This window comes from Sceloporus occidentalis, unplaced genomic scaffold (genome assembly GCF_023333645.1).
Source record: "Sceloporus occidentalis isolate IW3139 unplaced genomic scaffold, rSceOcc1.0.p SCAF_13, whole genome shotgun sequence".
In the NCBI taxonomy this organism is placed as follows: Eukaryota; Metazoa; Chordata; class Lepidosauria; order Squamata; family Phrynosomatidae; genus Sceloporus; species Sceloporus occidentalis.
Window position 1 is genome coordinate 1,974,531 of NW_028316993.1, and position 22,089 is coordinate 1,996,619.

General features: G+C 45.2%; 1 protein-coding gene and 1 long non-coding RNA gene across 3 annotated transcripts in view; one reads left to right on the forward strand and one right to left on the reverse strand.

Annotated features, from left to right (window-relative positions):
• Positions 1-22,089, reverse strand: part of LOC149304532 (uncharacterized) — a 22,915-nt gene continuing 826 nt past the window's right edge. The window contains exons 2-4 of one of the 2 annotated variants that reach the window (XR_016271830.1): positions 4,942-5,060; positions 3,185-3,396; positions 1-1,120 (exon numbers count right to left, since the gene is read on the reverse strand). This is a non-coding gene — a long non-coding RNA (uncharacterized LOC149304532). Of the gene's footprint in view, positions 1,121-3,184; positions 3,397-4,941; positions 5,709-22,089 lie in introns of those variants that run through there. The other variant, XR_016271829.1, reaches the window with a different exon arrangement.
• TMEM91 (transmembrane protein 91) overlaps positions 7,059-22,089 on the forward strand; it is a 22,396-nt gene continuing 7,365 nt past the window's right edge. The window contains exon 1 of the mRNA XM_089478586.1: positions 7,059-7,688. The gene's annotated coding sequence lies outside the window, so the exon portion shown is untranslated. The remainder of the gene's footprint in view (positions 7,689-22,089) is intronic.

Below are 22,089 nucleotides of genomic sequence, written 5' to 3' on the forward strand. Positions count from 1 at the left end.
TTGTTTAAAGGAAGGAGGGAAAGATTAGAAGCAAACATCAGAGAGTCTGGTGGGCAAGGTTTCGAAACAGCATCCAGTTCTCTCTCTATATATATATATACCTCACCCTCAATTCAAGAACAGCAAATATCTGATAATATATACTATATAATATATAATATATATTATTATAGCACTGGTGTTCCTGAAAAAGAACCCTATTTATATTTCTAAATAGAAAACTATCTAATCTAGGGATGCAGAAATAATGCAGTTTGACACCGCTTTCACTGCCACGGCTCAATGCAATGGGATTTGTAGTTTGGTGGGGTACCAGCCCAATTTAACAGAGAAGGCTAAGGACCATGTAAAACTACAGTTCTCATTATTTTACTGGATGGAGTGATGGCACTTAAAGTGGTGTCAAACTGCATTATTTCTACAGTGTGGATGCACTTTTCGGCTGCGGCTGCACTGCAGGAATAATGCAGCTTGGCGCCGCTTTAAGTGCCATGGCTCCATCCTATGGATTATTGGGATTTGTGGTTTGTTGTGGCACCAGAGCTCTCTGACAGAGAAGGCAAAACATCTCATGAAACTATGAATTGCAAAATTCCATAGGATGGAGCCAGGGCAGTTAAAGTGGTATCAAACTGCATTATTTCCAAAGTGCAGATGCACCCAGTGTTTTGGAGGTCTATGTTGAAGCTGATGGCAATCCACAGGTTTTCTGTCCTCTTTCTCTTTGTGCCAAGGGTGAGAGTGCCTCAGATCATGCGCAGAGAGCAGAGAGATGTTCACAGTCCAGACTATATCCAGACTATACATCTCTGCAGCCCAGACTTCAGCCTCACCGATTCTCAGGTTGCTCTGAAGAGGAAAAACAGGGGAAACACATCCATAGCCACCCATGCAGAGCTTCTTGGATATGTAAAGATAATTGGTAAACCAAGTAATCTGCTAGCTGCTCAAATTCTGGCGGATTTTGTCTTTTCGGCAAATGACGATAGCAATAAAAGCCTCTTCTTGGCCCCCGTCAGTTCATTTGGTCTTGCTCCGAAAGCTGAAATCTCCCATTGGGACCCGTGGAAAAAAGCCGCCGCCGCAATTAGTGGTAATTGGACTGTGTTTCTGACAGCATCTGCAGAAAAATAACATAATCACCTTAAGGTCAGGATTGATTGCTGGAACACAGTGGGAAAAATGAATGGGGGAATGAAGCTGAGAAGTTGAAGCATCCATCCTTAGGGCATCATTGGTAGCTTCAAAGGAGCTGGCAGTGTATCCGCTCCGGGCTCTAGTCCAAACACTAACGGATTGTCTTGAGATGCGGGAACCTATCCCCAAGGCTAGCCTTGTGGGCAGTTCCTTCAAACATTGGATGAAAGCCTGAGAATGGCTTCACATTAAAACCATCAGCAGGGACAAAAGCATTTGAAAATTAGTTTAGAGCCACACTGCAGAATATAAAGCAGTTTGACACCGCTTTAATTGCCCCAGCTCAATGCTATGGGGTTCTGGGATCTGTAGTTTCGTGAGATGTTTCGGCCTCTCTATCAGAGAGCTTCGGTGTCCTCATGAAATGACAAGTCCCAAAATTCAGAGCATTGAGCTGTAGAAGTTAAAGTGGTGTCAAACTGCTTTATCTCTGCAGTGTGGCAGCGGCTTTGGTGAATTTGATATCTGGCCCTATTAATGGAGTATAGAAAAGGCAAAGCATGGGTTCTAGATATGTTGCAAGGGTGGCATTACAAATAATAATGATAATAATAATAATAATAATAATAAGTAGTAGTAGTAGTAGTAGTAGTATATTTTACATTTTCCCCAGAACTAGGACTCAAAGCAGCTTACAGTCTAAAAGCACAAATGGTGATGACATTAAACATCATGCCTTAACTATCAACCACAGCTGCACAGTCAATGCTATGCATACGAAGGGGCAGAAACACTAACAAATACACAAACACACACACACACACACATTTCAAGACAGTGCTCTTGACCTGAGATTCCTACATCTCACCCTGAAGACTGGAGAAAGCATCAAGGCCCCAAGATCTGGAAACATATGTTTATAATCCATAAAGGTGAGAGCCAGTGTGGTGTAGTGGTTTGAGCATTGATTGGACTATGACTCTGGAGAGCAGGGTTCAAGTCCCAGCTCAGCCATAGGAACCCACCTTGGGCCAGTCCCACTCTCTCAGCCTCAGAGGATGGCAACAGCAAACCTCTGAAGAAACGTGCCAAGAAAACCCTGTGATAGGTTCACTTTAGGGTCACAATGTCTATATTGCAAAAATCAAACCTTGATTTTGCAATTTTATATCCCTGCATAGCAAGAGGTTCCAGCTCAATGGTTCTATATAAGGACTACCATTTCACTATGCCATTGCATTTAATGGGATGTGAGCATCCATGGATTTTGGTATCCACAGAGGGATCCTGGAACCAAATCCCATCAGATACCAAGTTGCTGGTTGGAAATGCTTTACTGGTTGGAAATTCTTAGTTACTGGTTGGAAATACTTAAAATCAAGCTTTAAAATCTCTGCCTCCCCCGTTGCCCAGGCATGTCTTCCTCATAATAACTATGAAACCTTAAGCTCCTGGTAGACTACTTGCTACCCTGCTTCATTCCCCAGCCAAAGCCAACAGAATATTGCATCACCTAGCAGCCACCAGCCATCCAAGGAGTTCAGCAAACATTTTAAGCCTCCAGAAACTCAAAAAAGCCTCGTAGAAAGGTCATCTGGCTTATTAAAAAGAGTGTGCTTGACTGAACTCCAATTACCCAGGGCTGGCCTCGGATCTCTTATGCCACCTCTTGTGCCCACGCCATCTAGAAGAATTCTCCTTATTGCAAACCCATTTTGTGGCTTAAGACTCTCAAGCAGGAGGATCGGAAGCAAATGTATTTACTCTCTCCCTGAAACGCATTCCCAAAAGGTTTATCCCCCTCTTGTTTGCCAGAGCCAGGGCCTGGATAAACTGTACCTGTCTCTGAGAAGAGATCTTGGCAGTAAAGCTTCTTGCTAGCAGTGGAGCCAGGGTTGTGTAGGGGTTTGCGTATTGGACTAGGACAATGGGAGACCAGGGTTCGAATCCCGGCACAGCCACGGAAACCCATTGGGTGACATTGGGCAAGTCACACTCTCTCAGTCTCAGAAGATGGCAATGGAAAACCCCCTTAGAAGATACTTGCCAAGTATGCCTTCTTCTCCAGGACAGGTCCTCCATTTCTTTGGTACAAGAGGAATTCCAAAATGTCCTCCATTTTGAGCATCACCACGAAGCATGTGCTGATATTTCTATGAGGCTTTTTTTGCTTTCCTTTGGCAGCCGCCTCCATTTTTCTTGAATGTCCAACATTTTGCGGTGCCTTGTCCTCCTTTGCGGTGAGGACATCTGGTCAGCCTGGTGAAGGGCAATAGAGGAAGGAACCAAAAGGCCAGAATTAATTACAGAGAGTTTATGGGTCCAACCTGTTTGTAAACAGTCGGAGGCTAGCACTCTTTAGACAAGCAAAGTGCAGAAGGATGGAAGAAGCAGCATTAATTAAATTACAAATCATTTGTCCCTGCTTTGAAAACTCCGGTTCTGCAAGGCCCTCCAGAGACCGCAGAAGCGGTGAATGGAAATTATGCAGCAAGTGACGATATTCCAGAGAAATCATAATCACCAACAAGGCAGGCGTTCCTCCCGCACTGTTTTGGGTCTCACAGGAGACTTGTTAAGGCAGTAAACAGATCAAGGAAAGAGAACTGCCGAAAGGTGGGCAGCAGGGAAGCGGGGACCATGCTCCCTATTCCATTAGCAAAGCGGCAAAATAATTTGGGAAGGCAACAGTCCGAAAATCAATTTCTGTCAAGAGCGGAAAGGAAATCTGTAGGGGCGCGGGGAGACTCTGGCAAAAAAACATTACCTAGTTTTGTCATGCAGAAGTCAAGCTCATATTTCAAGCTTTCAAAGGGGTCTGTGATTCTGTTTGAGACTTAGGTGTTAGTGAACAGACCTACGCATGTGCAACGTTGAACTGAGTCGTTTTGTCATATCTGTGATGTTACAGCGTATGGCATCTGTTGTGCAATGGTAGCCAGTGGAGTGGCTGATGTCCCATTTTCGGATGCAGCTATGTTCCGAGAAAATATTCAGAATATATCAACCAGGCATTTACTATCCAAGGCCCCATACAGACAGGCCAAAATAAAGCTGCTTTGGGTCACTTTGGAGGTACGCTGCTTAAATGATGCATGCGTACTAAGAGTCTGGAAGCCGCACCAAAGCCACAATCCAGTCCTAAGGACTGGAGCACAGCTTTGGTGCAACTTCCGGACTCTTAGTATGCATGCATCATTTAAACAACATACCTCCAAAGTGACTCAAAGCAGCTTTATTTTGGCCTGTCTGTATGGGGCCATAGTTATCATTTTTGTCACTAAGATGAGGATCAGCTCTAGATATGTCCTAGAGATGTCAAGTCTGGCCATGGAGAGGCATGCCTTAGTTACATCTTAACTGCAGCAAGGATGTGGACAGGTGGATAGACTCAGTCAAGGTTGCCAAGTCGGCCCTGAGTTTACAAGACCTGAGCTGGGCTATGGATAGGAGGATAGACTGAGTCAAGTAAGCCACACTTGCTCTGAGTTTTCAAGACCTAAGCTGGGCTACAGATAGGTGGATAGACTCATTCAAGGGCACCAAGCCTGCCCTGAGTTTGCAAGACTTGAGTTGGGCTATGGATAGGTGGATAGACTCAGTCAAGTAAGTCAAATTTGCTCTGAGTTTGCAAGACCTGAGCTGGGCTGTGGATAGGGGAATAGACTCAGTGGGCATTCACACTCATTTTTTTGTCCTGAGAAGATGCAGATCACCGCGTTGATGCATATCGGGTTTGTTGTTCCCATTTTGTTTTGTGCTCACAAATCTGTTCAAGTCATTTTTAACCCTAGTGTTACTCACACATGCCGTCGTTTCGGGTTGAAGCAGAGCCACCTCTCTTTGAAGGAAGGATACAGAGGGATCCAAATCGATTCGGAAGCTTATTCACACAGCTGACAACTTGGATCTTTCGGGAAAACCTGAGGGGAAAAAACAGTATTGAATATCCCAGTTTAAGTGGCCTTTTTGCCACCACCCCACCACCCAAATGTGCACTGAGTGCATTTGGGACATGTGTGAACAACAAGGATTCAACCTGGATTCATCCTGGATTATTTTAACAGTATGAATGGGCCTCAGTCAAGGCAGCCAGCCTTGCCCTGAGTTTGCAAGGCCTAAGTTAACAGGAGGACCAGGTATCCATCTGAACATTAAAAGATTGTTGAACCTATTGGAGGGTTTGGTTTTAGCACCTTGGATTGTGCTATTAAGGTCCAAAGAAAAACCAGGAGAGGATCTACTGCCCCAGTGACCTGGGAGCTTACAGCCATTGCTGGATTTACTCATAGGGTTGCCATAAGCTGAAGTCAATTGAACAGCAATTAGCAACAACCACAAAGTGACCATCATCAGTTTTCATCATCATGACCCTTGCTTAGTCAGTAGCCGAGGAGACTCAATCGATGCGAAATAAATAAAAAAATAAAATATGCGTGATCTAGGTTTATGTTCAGATTTCACATGAGATACAGATATGATACACAAGACCGAGGGGATCTGGCATCTCCATCAGAATCAATAACGGTCCCACAATGTTAAGTCAGAATTGCAGTGACACAAGGAATAAAAACAACATTACGCAGAGAGCCAGAGCTCTGAGACCGGGGAGTTAAGTAACTTGCGGCTGAAGTGACTTGGCTACGACGCAGACGGCAGGACAAATCGGAATCACTGTGGGCAGCGCAGGGAGAAAAGTAGGTCAGAATGGAGGATTAGGAAACTGGAAGGAAGAAAAGAGAGAGAGAAAACAAAGAATAGGTTTGGGTGGTGGGGAAAGAGTGAAATGTCAGACAATTGGGCTGGCACTGTTGTTGGCACCCCTGGGTTGCACTCCCCACCATGTCCCACTCTTGTGTATCATAGTGGTTAGAATTAGGGTTGGACTAGGATTTGGAGGTCTGGGTTCTAATCAGCACAGCAGTGCAATTGCTCCAGGTCGCCATCTGAACATAAGAGCATTGTTGGACCTATTTGAGGGTTTGGTTTCAGCACCTTGGATTGTGCCTTTAAGGTCCAGAGAAAAACCAGGAGTGGATCTACTGCCCCAGTGACCTGGGAGCTTACAGCCACCGCTGGATTTCTAGTCCCCTCTGAGCCAAGAAACTTACTAACCGACCTTCTGCCAGTCACTTGTTCTTTCATTCTAACCTACCTACCGCACAGGGTTGTTGTGAGGACAAAGCGGGGAGGATAATATTGTTATCAATTCACAACTGCAGCCAGAGACGCCACAGTGACCAGTCCCAGAATTCCATAGCATGGAATTCCCAGAATTCTATAGCAGGGAGCCATGGCAGTTAAAGTGATGTCAAACCAGCCAGAGACTCCACAGCAACCAGTCCCAGAAGTCCATAGCAGGGAGCCATGGCAGTTAAAGTGGTGTGAAACTGGATTATTTATGCAATGTGGATGCAGCCAGAGACTCCACAGAGGAGCATTCCCAGAATCCCATAGCAAGGACTACTACATCTCCCATCATCTTCATTTGGGCATGTTTGGGCATGATGGAAGGCAGTTAAAGCGGTGTCAACCTGGATTATTTGTGCAGTATAGATGCAGCCAGAGAGGACCCACAGCGACGCTTGATATCTATGTGTGTGAATTGTTTGCAAGGGTCTCAATCATCATCATCATCATCATCATCATCATCATCATCCCACTCTTTCCCTAGAACTGGGACTCAGAGGGGCTTCTCAGTATTTAAAAAATCCCAATACAATTAAAAACATAGAAAAGAAGTGCATTAAAAAGGAATCCAATTATTACAACAATGTTAAGATAGCTAGCTATTAAAAGAATAAAACACATTTTGAAAAGATGAAACTGATTCAGACACTTGAAAAGGAAACAACTCCCTTGCCTTTGCCATTCAGTTCCCTTCTCTCTTGCCTTTGCCATCCAATGCACCCACTCCATTGCCAGCCAAAGGATCCCACTCTGAGAATAAGGTTGCCCTTAGCAGCTGGCATCCAAGCCCTCCCCTTCTTACTAGGCTCCCTATATCCAAATCTGGGGGTGGCAAAGAAGGAAAGAAGGCAGGAGGGTGGGCTTCACTCATGCCACCGCATCCTGGCAGCCGGCAGAGAAGGCTGGATGGAGGAAAGCACTGGGCAGAGGAGAAGGGGAAGAGAAGCAACCATCCACCGATCTGAGAGGGGCACAGTGCCAGGCTCTGCTTGGCTCCTTGCCCCCTTCTGCTATTGCCACAACAAGCTCAAGCCCAGGGCAAGCAGCTGGCACTAGGCAAGGCATCTGATGAGAACTGCCCTCTCCATTCTGCTCCCTTGTGTGCCCCCCCTCCCTGGCACCATCGGTGCCCACAGCAAGTGAAAGAAGAGGGAAGACTTTGGGAGTTGGGTGAGGGGGTGTTTCTGGCTGGCATCTGGGGACCGTGGTGGAGGGACTTTCCCCTCCCACTCCTGCCCATCCAGCCAAAGTGGGCATCGCTGGACCAGGCAGAGAGATGGGCATCTTCCCTCCCCAAAGGATGTGGTCTGCATGGGTCTGGAGGAAATGGGCACCGCGGGGGCACTGCCAAGGGAGGAGAGGTAAGTGCTTCTTTTTTCTAGACTTTGCCTAAGACCCTCTGAGGACCAGCTGGGCTTCTCAGGGGGTGCCAGCTGACACTGCTGGCACCCCTCTGCTCCAAAACCCCAGCTGGGCAATTCAGATGTTCTTTTCATATTGTGAGCCACTCTGGGTCCTAGTTTCGGGGAAAGAGTGAGATACAAATCATCATCACCATCATCATCACCACCATCACTATCATCATCACCACCACCACCACCACCACCACCATTGGCACACAGCCTTCTCCTAAGGTGGTGTCCAGTTGCCTAGGGAGGATGGGAGTTGTAACCCAACACCACTGGAGGGGGGTTGAGGTGAAAGGTTCTGCCTAGATTTTGGGGGTCCACAGCCCCTTGGCACTCCCATGCCAACTCCCTTCTTCGCACATGGAAATCAGCTTTCTCCCAAGGTTGTGCCCTCTTGCCTGGGGAAGATGGGAGTTGTAATCCAGCTCTAATGTAGAGGGGTTGAGGTGAAAGGTCCTGCCTGGACTTTGGGGTCCCACAATGCCCCTTGGCACCCCCATGCCAACTCCCTCCCTCACAGTTTTCTCCCAAGATGGTGCCCTGTTGCCTGGGGTCTGGGGAGGATGAGAGTTGTAATCCAACTCTACTGGAGGGGTTAAAAGGTCCTGCCTAGATTTGGAGATCCCGGAAAGTTCCTTCCCACCTTCTGCCATCCTCAGTCCTAATTTGTCCCGTAGGAGCTCAAAGAGAGATGGTTTTGGACCAGCCAAGCCAGGGATTTGGTACTATAAATATTATTATTATTTGCACCCGCTCCCCAAAGAGTGTGTAGGGAGTGGACAGTGTTGGCATGAAGCACTGGCACTTCAGATCAAGGCTAGCCATGCCATCCATGCCTTGGGTACCAGAGATGATGGAAAGCAACTGGCACAATTGCTAAGAGAGCATCAGAAACTAGCATTTCCTGGCCCTAGGCACCTGTATAAGAAGGCCAGCGTTAAATCCCAAGGGATGGATCCGTGGATGCTCCTAATCCTACCTTCCTAGATTATTATTGAGAAAGATGTGGGTGTCAGAGCATCCTTGAAGAAAAGAGGGCAAAGGTTTGGTCCATGGTGGTTAAGGTGGCAGCAGAGGTGGCAAGGGCAGAGGTAGCCACCAGAGGTAGCCACCAGAGGTACCGATCTCTGCTAGGGAGGGAGGGGGGGTTAAAAACAAAATTAGGAATGTTACTTCTCTGGTTCCCAGCCTTTGCAGTAGTTGTCTCCCACCCCCAGAGTCTCCAAATAGAAAAATGTTTTTTCGGGATGGCTTACTCACTCTCCAGCAGGTGTGTGGGATGGCACAGCGAGGGCATAGAATAGATCCTCATAATGCTCTTATGCTCTCCTCCTCCTCACTTTGTTGGCCTTCATTGAGAAGCCAAGGAGATAGCAGCAGGAGGAGGAAAATCAGATTTAAATGTAGCATTAGATATGGGTGTCATTTCTCGACCTATCTATCCAATTGCATTAATGTATAAATAGGTTCAGTAATAGATACTGGTATGGATATATGTAATATGTATTATTGTGAGCCAGTGTGGTGTCATGGTCTGAGTGTTGGACTGTGACTCTGGAGACCAGGGTTCGATTTCCAGGTTGGTCATGAAACCCTCTTGGTGATCTTGGGCAAGTCACACTCTCTCAGCCTCAGGGGAAGGCAATGGCAATCCTCCTCTGAACAAATCTTGCCAAGAAAGCCCAGTGATTGGCTTGGCTTAGGGTGGCCATAAGTCGGAAACCAACTTGAAGGCACACAACAACAACTGCATGTGTGTGTGTCTCTGTGTGTCTGTTTGTGTGTGTGGATGGATGGATGGATAGATAGACAGACAGACAGACAGATAGCAGAGCCTGTGTGGTTTAGTTATTGAGGTGTCTCTGGAAGCCCAAGGTTCAAATTTGTGCTTGAATATGGAAGCCCACTGGGTTGCCTTGGGCAAGTCATATTTTCTCAGCCTCCAAGGAAGGCAAACTCGCTCCGAACAAATCTTTTGATGAAAACCCCATGATAACTTCGCCTTAGGGCTGCCATGGATAAAAACAACTTGAAGGCGCACAACAAGAATGGCAATATTGTGTGTGTGTATATATACACCAGGGTGCTAAAATAACTGTAAGCTGCCTTGCAATGTGTTTTTAAGGCAAAAGGTTGGCTAGGGCACGGTGATAAAGAGCGTCGGTGTGGTGTAATGGTTTGAGCACTGGACTCCAACTCCAGAGACCGGGGTTCGAATTGTCGTTCTCTTCCCAAACTAGCCATCTGAGTGCTTCTTGGAAGCGCACAAACAGGGCAGGAATTAAAGAAAGGTCCCTGGTTTTCTGGATTTGTTCCCTGCTTCTTAGCATCTGGCATTTGGAGATATACTGCTTTAGCACATGGAAGTTCCAGCTGCCTTTGCCAACTCTGTGACCTGCCCTCCTCTAGATACGTTGGCCAGGCTGGCTAGGGATGATAGAGGTTGTAGTCTAAGATGTCTGGGAGAACATAGGTCAGGGATGGCTTAACCTAGTGTGGGTCACCATCATGACAACAACTCTTGGCAAACCGTTCTATTATGAATTTGGCTAATCTCATTTTTCAAGCCTTCGAAGAGAGGGCTCCTCATCAGCACAGTGAATGGCATCTCATAATGATGGATTACAGGAAGGACTTTCTTCACCCGTCGTTGAAAAACGTTGCAGATTCCAACCAGATGGCTTCCGCAGGTTTAGAACTATGTAAGGTTCAGACATCAGAGCTGACATCTATCTGCCACCCGTTTCCATTGCCAGAGCCTGGAAATGCTACATTTTGGGATTGTAGCTCACAGAATTCCCATGCCATCAGGGGGGAATTCTGGCACCAGCAATCTATAAAAGTAACTTTTCCACCCTCAGATAGGAACACTACGTTTCTACACTAGTACAGTTCATGCATGGTGCGCAGTTAGTGTGAAAGAATTAAGCTGTCTTGGACTGAGCTCTTCGGTACAATTTGCACAAATTTGAGCCAGTGTTGCATGGTTTTAGTCTCAGCTAAAGCTTAACACAGGAGGGGAGAACCTATGGAGGACCTCCAGAGGTTGTTGGACTGCAGTTCCCATCATCCTTAATTATTGGATTTGCTGACTGGACATTGTAGTTCAACAGCATCTGATGAATATCTTAGTTGCAGTGTTGGTTATAACCCCCCAAATAATAACTAACTGACCAAACCTCTGCTCCTGTGGATAAAAACAATCTACATTTGTACAGGACCTCTTCACATACTCCATTATGTAATGAGTGAATATGGTGAACTGGAGTTCAAAGGTGTACACATGAATGCATTAGAGATCTCTGTTGGCTGCATAGCCCTAGCGGAGGAGAGCACAGTGTGCAGAAAACCCAGGTTTATGGCAATGCAATATGTGAATGGTACTCACCTTTTACAAACCCACACTGGATTCCTAGGTCGACCTCAGACTGGTTTGAGAATCGAGGATCTGGTTTAAATGCCACCCCAGATCCTTGAATCCTATGTTTGGTTATTAGTCTTATTGGCTCTCTCTTGCCAGCAACAGGCGATGAAAGAAAGAGATGCATGTGCCAGCATGTGCCTTGCTGTTTGTTTTTTAATGGCATATTTCTCATGTTTCCTTGTATTTCTTTTCCTGTTGGATAACAGCCCTCGATCATTCTGTATCAAAGGGTGAGATTCAGAAATGCAGTAAACACCGAAGGAATCTGTAGTGATGCTGGATAAAAAGGCAAAGAAATTAAAACAGTGAACAAACCCAGAAACTGAATTATCATATATTTAAAAAGGAAGGAAGGAAGGAAGGAAGGAAGGAAGGAAGGAAGCAACACCTTTAAGACTGATTTTTATTTTCACATGATCTTTCATGGATATAAACCCACTTCTTTGGATGCACCACATCTGTGAAAGCTCAGTAGTCTTAAAGGTGCTGCCATATTCCTTCCTTCCTTCCTTCCTTCCTTCCTTCCTTCCTTCCTATCAATATTTCATTTTCTGTCTGTCTGTCTCTTTCTTTTTTTAATTTTGCATGGGCTTTCGTGGATCCATAGAAATGGGTTTATACCCATGAAAGCCCATGCAAAAATAAAAACCAGTTAGTCTTAAAGGTGCTGCCATATTCCTCCCCCCCCCCTTTCCTTTCTATGCTGCAAAAGAGTCTAATGCCTAATGCAGTTACTTCTTGGGAAACTGTCATATATTTAATCTTCTAGGAAAGAGTTGCTATGACTCACAAAACCCACACCCAAACCTCTCTTTCGCACCTACACACGCCAACCTGCAAGGTGGGCACAGTGCGTCCTTGTTGGCACATACCAACTGAGAGCCATCAAGCAGGTTGGAGCCCATTGTGTTGTGATCAGGTCTTATCAGGGGTTTAACTCCCCTCCTACGCCCCTGTTTTTAGAATCCCACACAGGCAGCAAAAGCAGATGGTGTATCAAGACCCCAAGCGTGGTTTTGCCTACATATCGGTGAATCACCATTTGTGTGAGCCAATTTTATCCCCATTGCAATAACTCCAAGGGTGGGCTGCATGGCACATGGTGCTTGCTCTGAAGAGACAGCTTGGTCCACGTAGAAAACACACGTGCATTTGTAGAAAGTCACACAGGGAGGACCAAACTTGGGATAGAAAATATATATAACTCTCCATAATTATTCATTCCCGGGTTGAAAAAAAGAGGCGTCCCAACAGCTGTGAAACCTGTCAGGAAGAATAACAGACCAGTGAGAATGCTGTGAAATTTGCTGCTGGGATCCAAAGTCCCAAAGTATTGAGAAGGTATTATTTTGCAGAGAAGCATATGTATTTCCCCAAAAAAATATTTGTACAGAAAATGAGTTCCCCGTGTAGAAAAACATACAAGAAACCTGTCTTTGACACAGAACGATGCTACAAGGGGGATATTAGAAGCGACAACCCACAACAGTGTTGTTAAGCCTCATAGCTTAAGCATCAGCCACAGTTACACAGACTGTGGCTATGCAATAAAAAGAAAACCCACTACATCTAATGAGTAAAATGTAGAGACACAGCATTTTCAAGACGGTGCGCTCATCCTGAGATTCCTTCCTCTTGCCCAGAGAATTGGAAGAGAAGGGCGAAACCCTGAAACTCAGGGCCAGAGCCTGAGATTTGGCAACTCTGGATTCAGATTGACCCAACAGACTCCACTCACACTCAGGCTACCTTCTTTAAATGCCATAGCCTCCATCCCATTGCAATCCACACGCTCAGGAGATGCAGCCACACTGCAGAAATAATCTAGTTTCATGCCACTTTAACTGTCATGGCTCTGCACTATGGAATTCTGGAAATTGTAGCAAAGCTGAAGTGCCCCAACAAACTACAATTTCCAAAATTCCACAGCATGGAGCCATGGCAGTAAAGGTGGCGTCAAACTAGATTATTTCTGCAGTGTGGATGTAATGCAAGGAGCATCTCTTGGGTGCCTTGATGTTTCCAAATGCAAAGGCGTGGGTGGCTGGATCGCTCAGGCTGAAACTGGGAAAGAAGATGAAAAGCACCACAAGAAGCTTTTCTTTTTTAGTTTCCCAACCTATGCTTTGGAGAAAACAGTGGTGAATCATGAAAGTGTGCTGGCAAACACTGAGCGCATGCAGGGCCACTCTCTCCAGAAACTCATTTGCTTCCCCTTCCTCCCCTGCCATGAATGTCAGGCCCTATATAATTCCCAAGAGAGCAAAGCAGAACTGAGATGTAAAGATGCTGAGATTTCATTTGGCTGGGTTCAGATGGAGGCAGTGGTGCAACAATGAGGTGAAGCATAGAAATGTGGCTAGGGCTCTGAGTTCTACTCCTACCTCTGCAATGGAAGTGGTGTCCCATGGTTAGTGTAGTGATTCCCAAACTTTGGCCCTCCAGGTGTTTTGGACTTCAGCTCCCAGAAGCCCCAGCCACTTGGGCCGACAGTCAGGAATTCTGAGATCTCAAGTCCTAAACATTGGCAAGACCAAGGTTTGGAAAACCCTGGGTTAGTGCAACATACTGTATTGTTTGTAACAGCTCTGTATTGTGGTGTAGTAGAGCCAGCATTATGTACTGGTGTGAGCACTGGACTAAGACTCTGGAGACCAGGGTTTGAATTCCCACTCAGCCATGGAAACCCAGGATGAACAAGCCCCACTCTTTCAGCCTCAGAGGAGGGCAATGGCAAACCCACTCTGAACAAATCTTGCCAAGAAAACTCCATGATAGGCTCCCCTTAGGGTCATAAGTCAAAAATGACTTGAAGGCATACAACAACAGTGTGTGCCATCAAGCCAGGTTGATTTCAGATAGTGCCCCAAAGATCTAGTGGGTTCCAGGTTGCTGATCCTTCCTCCGCCTGTACTAGCAAGACTGTGATGCACTGCAGGATTGACAGCCCCCAGTGAATGCTGTCCAACAAGGATGCAGCATCTACATTCCAATGCGCATTCCAATGTGCATGCAACTGGGCGCTTTAGGAGTTAAGGAGAGATGGCCTTTGATTCACCCTCCCCAGTGCCATTTTACACACAGAGAGACAGAGTTCAGATCTATTTTAAAACACACTTTCTTCCTCCGCCTCCTCTCTTGGATGTGTGTTTGTGGGAGCTCACAGCGGTTGTTGTTTTTCATGGGGGTGTCTTTGTGTCTCCTGTAACACAAGTGAGACTGTGCCATCTTGTCTGAAGAGGAGGGAGAGGGAAATATGGATGGATAGATGGATGGATGGACGGACGGACGGACGGACGGTCCTTGATATCCGCTGGTGTTTGGTTCCAGGACCACAAAATCTGTGGATGTTCAAGTCCCACTAAATATATTGGCATAGTAAAGTGGTGCCCCATTTATAAAATGACAAAATCAAGGTTTGCTTTTGGGAATATATATATTTTTAGAGAGAGAGAGAGAGAGATGGATGAAAGAAAGAAGACCTAACAGAACGTATAACACAAGAAAATGAGAAGCCAGGTTGATGAAGTGGAGACAAATAAGGCACCAGAAGCGAGTTTGGAGACACTGAAGATGTGAAGTCATTTATGCGCCAAGGCTACCGGTAGCTATAACAACTACAAAACGATTTCCAATTTTGTTAAAAGATAAAATAGATTTGCCATTCAATGGATTGCAGCGACGTATAAGCCATAAGAAACAATCCATCAATTGTGCATTCAGATGCTGCCCATTTTCGACATTTCTTTTTAATGGCTCAACAAGCGCATGGAAACAGTGCACTGCTCATAATTCTGTTAGCACGACGGGTTACAGGCTGGAGCCAGCTCCACTTCATTAAACCCGCAGGGGTTTATTCACACAAGCCCAAGCGCTATGATTCCACGTTACCTACTATGAATCCCATACCTTCCAGCTGTCCCAAATTGATAAGGACAGTCCCAATTTATGCTCTGTTGTCCCACTTTTTCAGCTACCTTGAAAATGTCCCAATTGCTCTCTCTCCCTCCCACTTTTCTTGCCCTTCCCTGTAGACCTAGGCAAAAGCAAACTGCTGCAGCCTGTGCCAGTTTGTGTGTTCTTCACCATTAGTAATTTTGGCCATTTTTATCACACTCTGATCTTGCTTGGCCATACATGTCCTGGCTTTCACCTGTGAAATGTTGGAGAGCATGAGTTCCATCCTATGAAATCCAAATTGAGCCAATGCAGTGATCTGGTTGAGAATACTATACATCCCTCCATAAACTCCATATCCTAGTATTCCATAGGATGGAACCATGGCAGTTAAAGTGGAATAAAAGCACTGTAATTGTGTAGTGAGAATGGGCCCCTGGTTTTATCCCCAGCCCATTGCAATACCAGTGGTTGATTTCAATATAAAACCCTAATAGTGTGAGTCTGTTTAGAAGCCCTCCTCTGCCATTTTGATGCCCTTCTTTGCTAATCCAAGATCCCTGCCTTTGTTTGCCGTCTCCAAGGGAAAATAGATATTTTTTGAGTCTGGTTCTGCTTAGAATTTGGGAACACCTGTTCCTGACAGCAAACAGACCCTGTTCTTGCACACACAAAAACACCCTTTTGAACACAAAATGAGCAATCTCATCCCAAAAGAGAGCATTTTAGTTCTGTCTCACGCTTTACGAACTTAAGACCTTTTGAAAACCCTGGTATTTCAAGCAATGCAGCAATAACTAGGAAACCACCAGACCGGCACTGTCTGAGCCTATCCTGTTTTCCATTCACAGCACAACCAGCCCCTAAAATTGGGCAGAGTAAGGCGGTTGCTTCAGGTGGCATCTTTGGGGTGTCATGATCAGGGCGGCAGTGAGTTATTTAATGTGCTATTTATTGGATTGTAGAGAATGCAAGAGGTGCTCGGAGGATCTTTGGCTGGCAGTCTCAGAATAAAACATGCATGTAGTGCTATGCATCATAACTCTGGGCAAGTGCCATTTGATACCGTGGGGGGGTGTGATTTGAGACTGTGCCTCAGGCTGCAAAATAAATTGTGTGGATGATGATGATGATGATTTTTTTACACACACAGTACCTCCAACGTTTCACATATGAAAACTGGGACATGTGCAAACAAACAACGTCAGAATGTGGTCAAGACAGAAAAAGGTGTTCATGAGGAAGAACACACAACCAAGGAGAGGCTGCCGCAGTTTGCTTTTGCCTGATTCTACTGGGAAGAGAGAGAGATTCAATTTCCACTTCTCTTTCCCCGCCACCCCCAGAGTTAACTGAATCCAAACTACTTTTGCACTTCGCACACTCTTTGCAGAAAACTGAAGCAAAGTGAGCATAAATAGGAAAGGTGGGAGGCAGAGGAAGAAATCAGGATATTTTCAAAAGCAGCTGAGAAAATGAGAGCAAGGAAGATTGACTGGGACTGTCCCTGCCAAACTGGAGGACATGCAGTCAGAAGGAAATTATGCTACTTTTGCAGCATCCTCTCCTTGTGCCATGCAACCACAACTACTGCCCGACAGTGGCCGCATCTGCACTGCAGAAGCAATGCGGTTTGACATCACTTTACCTGCCATGGCTCAGTGCTCTGGGGTTTGTAGTTTTGGGAGCAATTTCATCTCTCTTGGGCCACAACTACGAATAACAGGATTTCATAGGATGTAGCCACAACAGTGAAAGCAGTGCCAAAGTGCATCATTTTTGTGGCCGCTATCTGCAGTGTTTGCTGCCGTTAAGTCAGTGGCTGCGAGTAAAAGCAGTGAACTCTGCACATGCTTACAAGTGGGAAGCTAAGTGCTCTAATCAAACTGTTTATGCCTGGAAGAGGTTAAAACCAGAGTTCTCTCTATATTTTAAACACCTCCTCCTGTGTATGCAACTTAAATAGGCTTTGGAAAGGTCAGTTTCAATGTAATGCCCTTTGAAATTTGCATAGATTTAAGAGAATGAACAGCTTATGCAAGGGAGCTTCATCTTCCTCTTGGTTACCTAGCCCCTACTTTAAGGGGCTTCAAGAGAGGCTGAGCATTTTTTGGGAAATCTAGCACAGAGACAATAACAGGCAATGAGTGAGATCCTGGTTAGATCAGTCCATGGCTCCGCAGGTCCTGCGCTCCTTCGCACATGTCCAGACACTCCTGGCAAGCGGGGATGACGCAGGTTCCCAAGGGAGACGTGTCAGCAGTAATTGACCGATCGTTTGTGCAAGTCAAATAAAAGAGAGATGTTATTAAATATCGCCAGAATAAACCTCCACCCCTTTACACACACACACACACACACACAGAGGATGCTGGAGAACAGCTCCATTTGCTACCCTGCAAAGATTGGGATCTATAGACTGATTTACACCTGCTTAGTACTTTTTCTCTTGGGATAAAAGAGCATTGGCTTTTGAGTCACACAGAGTCCTTGGACAGACAAAGAGCATGGAAGGGGCTTGAAGAAACAAGTTGAAGGCACACAACAACAACAACAACAACAACAACAACAACAACAACAACTCACTATTGCAGCTGTTTTTTTAACAAGGTCTTAGTTTCTCTCTCCTCCTTCCACTTTCCCTCTTCGTCTTCAGCTTCATTTGCTACAAACTAAGCGCAAAGGTAGTTTGTGCTCAGTGCAACAAGGGGAGAGGAAGGGGCCAACAAACTACCATTCCCAGAATTCCATACCACGGAGCCAAGGCCGTTAAAGTGGGATCAAACCGGAGTATTTCTGCAGCGTGGATGCAATGCAAGGAGCACACATTTCCAAATGCAGCGGTGTGCGTTGCTGGATCGACTCTCCCCTGCCACTTTTTAGTTTGCATTCTGTTAATTCAACTAAGGAGAGAGGAGAAGAGGCAGATTCTTGCTCAGGCAAAAGCAAACTGCTGCAGCCTCTCCTAGCTTGTGTGTTCTTCTGCGTTAATAACCTCTCCCATCTCAACCACACTCTAATGATGCTTGGCCACACATGTCCCAGTTTTCATCTGTGAAATGTTGGAGGATATATAGCTGTGCTGGTTGGGAAATTCTGGGGCTGCCATCCAACAAAACAGGAGAACCCAGGAATGGGGAGGTCTGTTTTAAAATCTTTTCAGAGCTCCTAGGACCAGCCTTGCAAAAAAATACCAAAGGCTCTTCAACCAAAGATACCTAAATTGTGTTGGCATCTGAGAAGATTGAATTTTTAATGGGCTCTCATCATGTCAAACGATTTCCAAAGACAAAATAATACAAGACACAATCTTGTTGAAAGGTTGGTGGCACCAGGATCCATTTTGTGGTTCATCCTTTATAGCAAACACAGGAGGGCAATATGGTGCTTTTAAACCCAGAGGTTTTGGGCTGCAACTCCCATTGTCCCCAACATATAGACTGGAGGAACCAGAACTACTGTGGTCCAACATGTTGGGTTTAACCCATGTCAAACTGGAAGTCTGACCAATTTTCTCTATGATCATCTTGGAGGACTGACAAGGGATGAAATCTGATTCATTCCCTCCAGCTGACTGTAGAAGAAAGCAAGACCAATGGTTTAGATGAGATCAGATTGGACTAGATTAGACTTTAATTGGCAGATTGCCTTTCTGCAAAGAAAACTGTTTGGAAGGCCGGCTCACAATATCCAAAGTCAACAAGGATAAAAGCAATATGTGGATTCTTAGTTTTTGTTTAAGGCATGTCAATAACAGCATCAAACAATAGATTTCAAAATAACAACAGAGGTATTTCCACAATATTTCATAACAATTCATCAAAAGCCATTATGAGAAAAACCTGCCCCCACGTTTTGCATAGTTATTAAATCCAACCAAACAAAGGCACAATTGAAAAACAGCCCAGTAAATGATAGCTTTTCAACAACCAAAAAAAAAGGAAAGAAAGAAACAACCAGCAACCTCACTCACTCAGTGAGACTCACAATGTTGTCGTCTTACTGACACACAATGGTGAAAAGCCACAAGGAATATACAGTGGGTCCTTGGCATCGGCTGGGGTTTGGTTCCAGGATTCCTGGTGGATACCAAAATCTATGGACACTCAAGTCCCATTAAATACAATGGCATACTAAAATGGTGTCCCTTATATAAGATGGAAAAATCAAGGTTTGCTTTTTGGAATTTATATATTTTTAAAAAATATTCAAAGCATGGATGCTTGAATCCATGGATAAAGAATCTCTGGATATGGAGGGCCAACTGTACATGGCATTATCTCTGGCCTCGCCAACCATTCTTTCTTTTGCCACATGCAACTGTACCTCACTTAACAAAGGGTGCATCTACACTGTAGAAATAATGCAATTTGACACTGACATCACAACACCCACTAGCCATGCTGGCTAGGGAGTTGTCTGGGCTTCGTAGTCCAAATAAGCAACTTTTCTAAGCTGTGAACTAAGGGCCCGAATAGACAGGCCAAAATAAAGCTGCTTTGGGTCACTTTGGAGGTATACTCTTTAAATGCTGCATGTGTCCTAAGAGGCTGGAAGCTGTGCCAAAGCCACACTCCAGTCCTAAAGTGGCCTTGGCGCGGCTTCCGGACTCTTAGGATGCATCCATCATTTAAACAGCATACCTCCAAAGTGACCTGAAGCAGTTTTATTTTGGCCTGTCTGCATGAGGCCTAAGTTATACAAGCCATTTTTTAAAATAAGAAAACCATGAGAAGCTGCATAGCAAATCAACCTCTCCAGGTGCACATTGATGCACATGTGTGCATGTGGCCTACCAATGCCAACTCCCAACAATTCAAGAGATTGCTCTGAAGTCCCACTGAATGCATCCGCGAAATGCATGAACCGCTGCACGTGTTCGCTTCATCTCTCTGTCCCTGACAAGGAAACCCCAGGTGGTTGCACCACATTTCATGCTCCATGGGTTTCCGAGTTGGTGGAATCTTTGACCGGAATTAAAAAGCCCCCAAATGTCTGTTCTCGTCTGGTGACTGCAATTGCATTATGGCGGCGTGCCATAGAGGGCCTACCTCTGTTCCGTTTCGCTTAACCGCTACAGGGTTTGCATAAAGGTTGAGGAAAGCAATGGGAAGGAGACATCAGGAGGAGACACCAGCCGATTCTAATGAGCCATGGCAAGCAGACAGATGGGCCTCCTTCACCTCCAGCTCTACTCTCCAAATCTCCCCTATTTTAAATTCTATTTATTATTAAACTCTATCTCTCATTGGGTTTTTTAGGGGTTTTCAGGCTATGTGGCCACAATTTGTTCTTATCTTCCCATTGTTATGCATTCAAATCCCCCCTCTTCTCCCGTCTTTATTTCTTATAGGATTGAGTTTATCTGCCTTAATGGTTTCTTCTATTTGCTTGCATCCTTCATTGCTTTTCTACCTCTCCCTTTAGTACGACAATACTTTCCATTTCTGGTTGTACGTTTTTTCAACTTTATCTACTGTTTTACCAATGTTTCATACCTACGCTCCTGTATCGTATCTCTGTATATATCCAGATATAGATATCGCATTAACTGTTAGTCTATACTCTATGGCTTTATAGTCCATTAAAGTTTGCACCGCTAATTCTCCCCGTTTTTCTCTCCAATAGATTCTCATATCTTCCCAGTCTTCTCCATATTTCTTTGTTATTCTGAGTCTGCTTTAACTGCTATAGTTTCATCCCATAAAATCCTGGGGTTTGTGGTTTGGTGGGATGCTTAGAAGTTAATAGTGCACAGATCCCCGAACTGCAACATTAGTGCTCTTTGGCAAAGATATGTACCGCATTAGGACTACAAATCCCACTGTTATCTAGGATGGGATCCTGGCCGTCAAAGTGGTATCAAAGTGCTATAATGGATGTGGTATGAATAGGTCACAGAATTCCTCGTTCTGGTCAGATGCCCTTTTAAAATGTAACCATTATATCCAAATTCGCATCATTCAATGCAGATTAGTCTGTAAGCATTTTGTGAAAATAATGATCCACTTTTTTCCTGCAAAGCGTGTGGCAAAGGATTTTCTCTCCAGTATTTCCACTTTTCATCTAGGGTTCCCATTCTAAATTCACCAGATGCTGTGCCTAAAGGATCAAGGCTTAACTGAAGCCCAAATACCTGTTTGCATTTTAGCTTTTTCTTTTATAAGCAAGCCAAACATTTCATTGCAACACGATAAACATATGGACTGGCAGCATCAAGCTATTTCTTGTTCTAGTACATACCCCAGTTGTCAATACATTTATTTTTCTACTCTCTACGTTCATGTACTTTAGCAGTGGCAAACCGAGCTATGGGGCCCTCCAAATGCGGCTGGACTCCAACTCCCGTCATCCCGACAGACAATGGATAGAGCGATGGGAGTTGCAGTCCAACAACAGATGGAGGTGGTTTACTGCTCAAATGCTCATATACTGCAACAAAATATGTTAATTTAGTCCTAGTATATGAAACCCCAAATTCTTGCTGAACATCTTGCTAAGAAAACCCTGGGACTTAGGGTCAGTGTGGCAGTTTTGAGCATTGGACTGGAGACCAGAGTTCAAATCCCAGCTCAGCCATGAGAACTCACTGACTTTGCGCCAGTTACACACTCTCGGCCTCAGAGGATGGCAATGGCAAACCCCTTTTGAAGAAACTTGCCAAGAAAACCCCATGAGAGGTTCGCCTTAGGGTCAGTGTGCGTTTTAAGTGTTGGACTATGACTCTGGAGACCAGAGTTCGAATTCTAGCTCAGCCATGGGAACCCACCTTGGGCCAGTCACACTCTCTCAACCCCAGAGGATGGCAAGGGCAAGACCCCTCTTAGGAAACTTGCCAATAAACCCCCTTAAGCTGGAAACACCAACACATATGCCCCTCAATAGGAGTGTACAGTATTTGTCTCTCCCTTTGTCAAGCTGAATCTCTCTCTTCGCTTTGCTTCTGAACAGGATTACCTCCGCTTGGCTTTTCCAGGGCCATCTGAGGATTCGCACACAGAATCTCCTGATTAAGTGGGCAATGATCTGTAA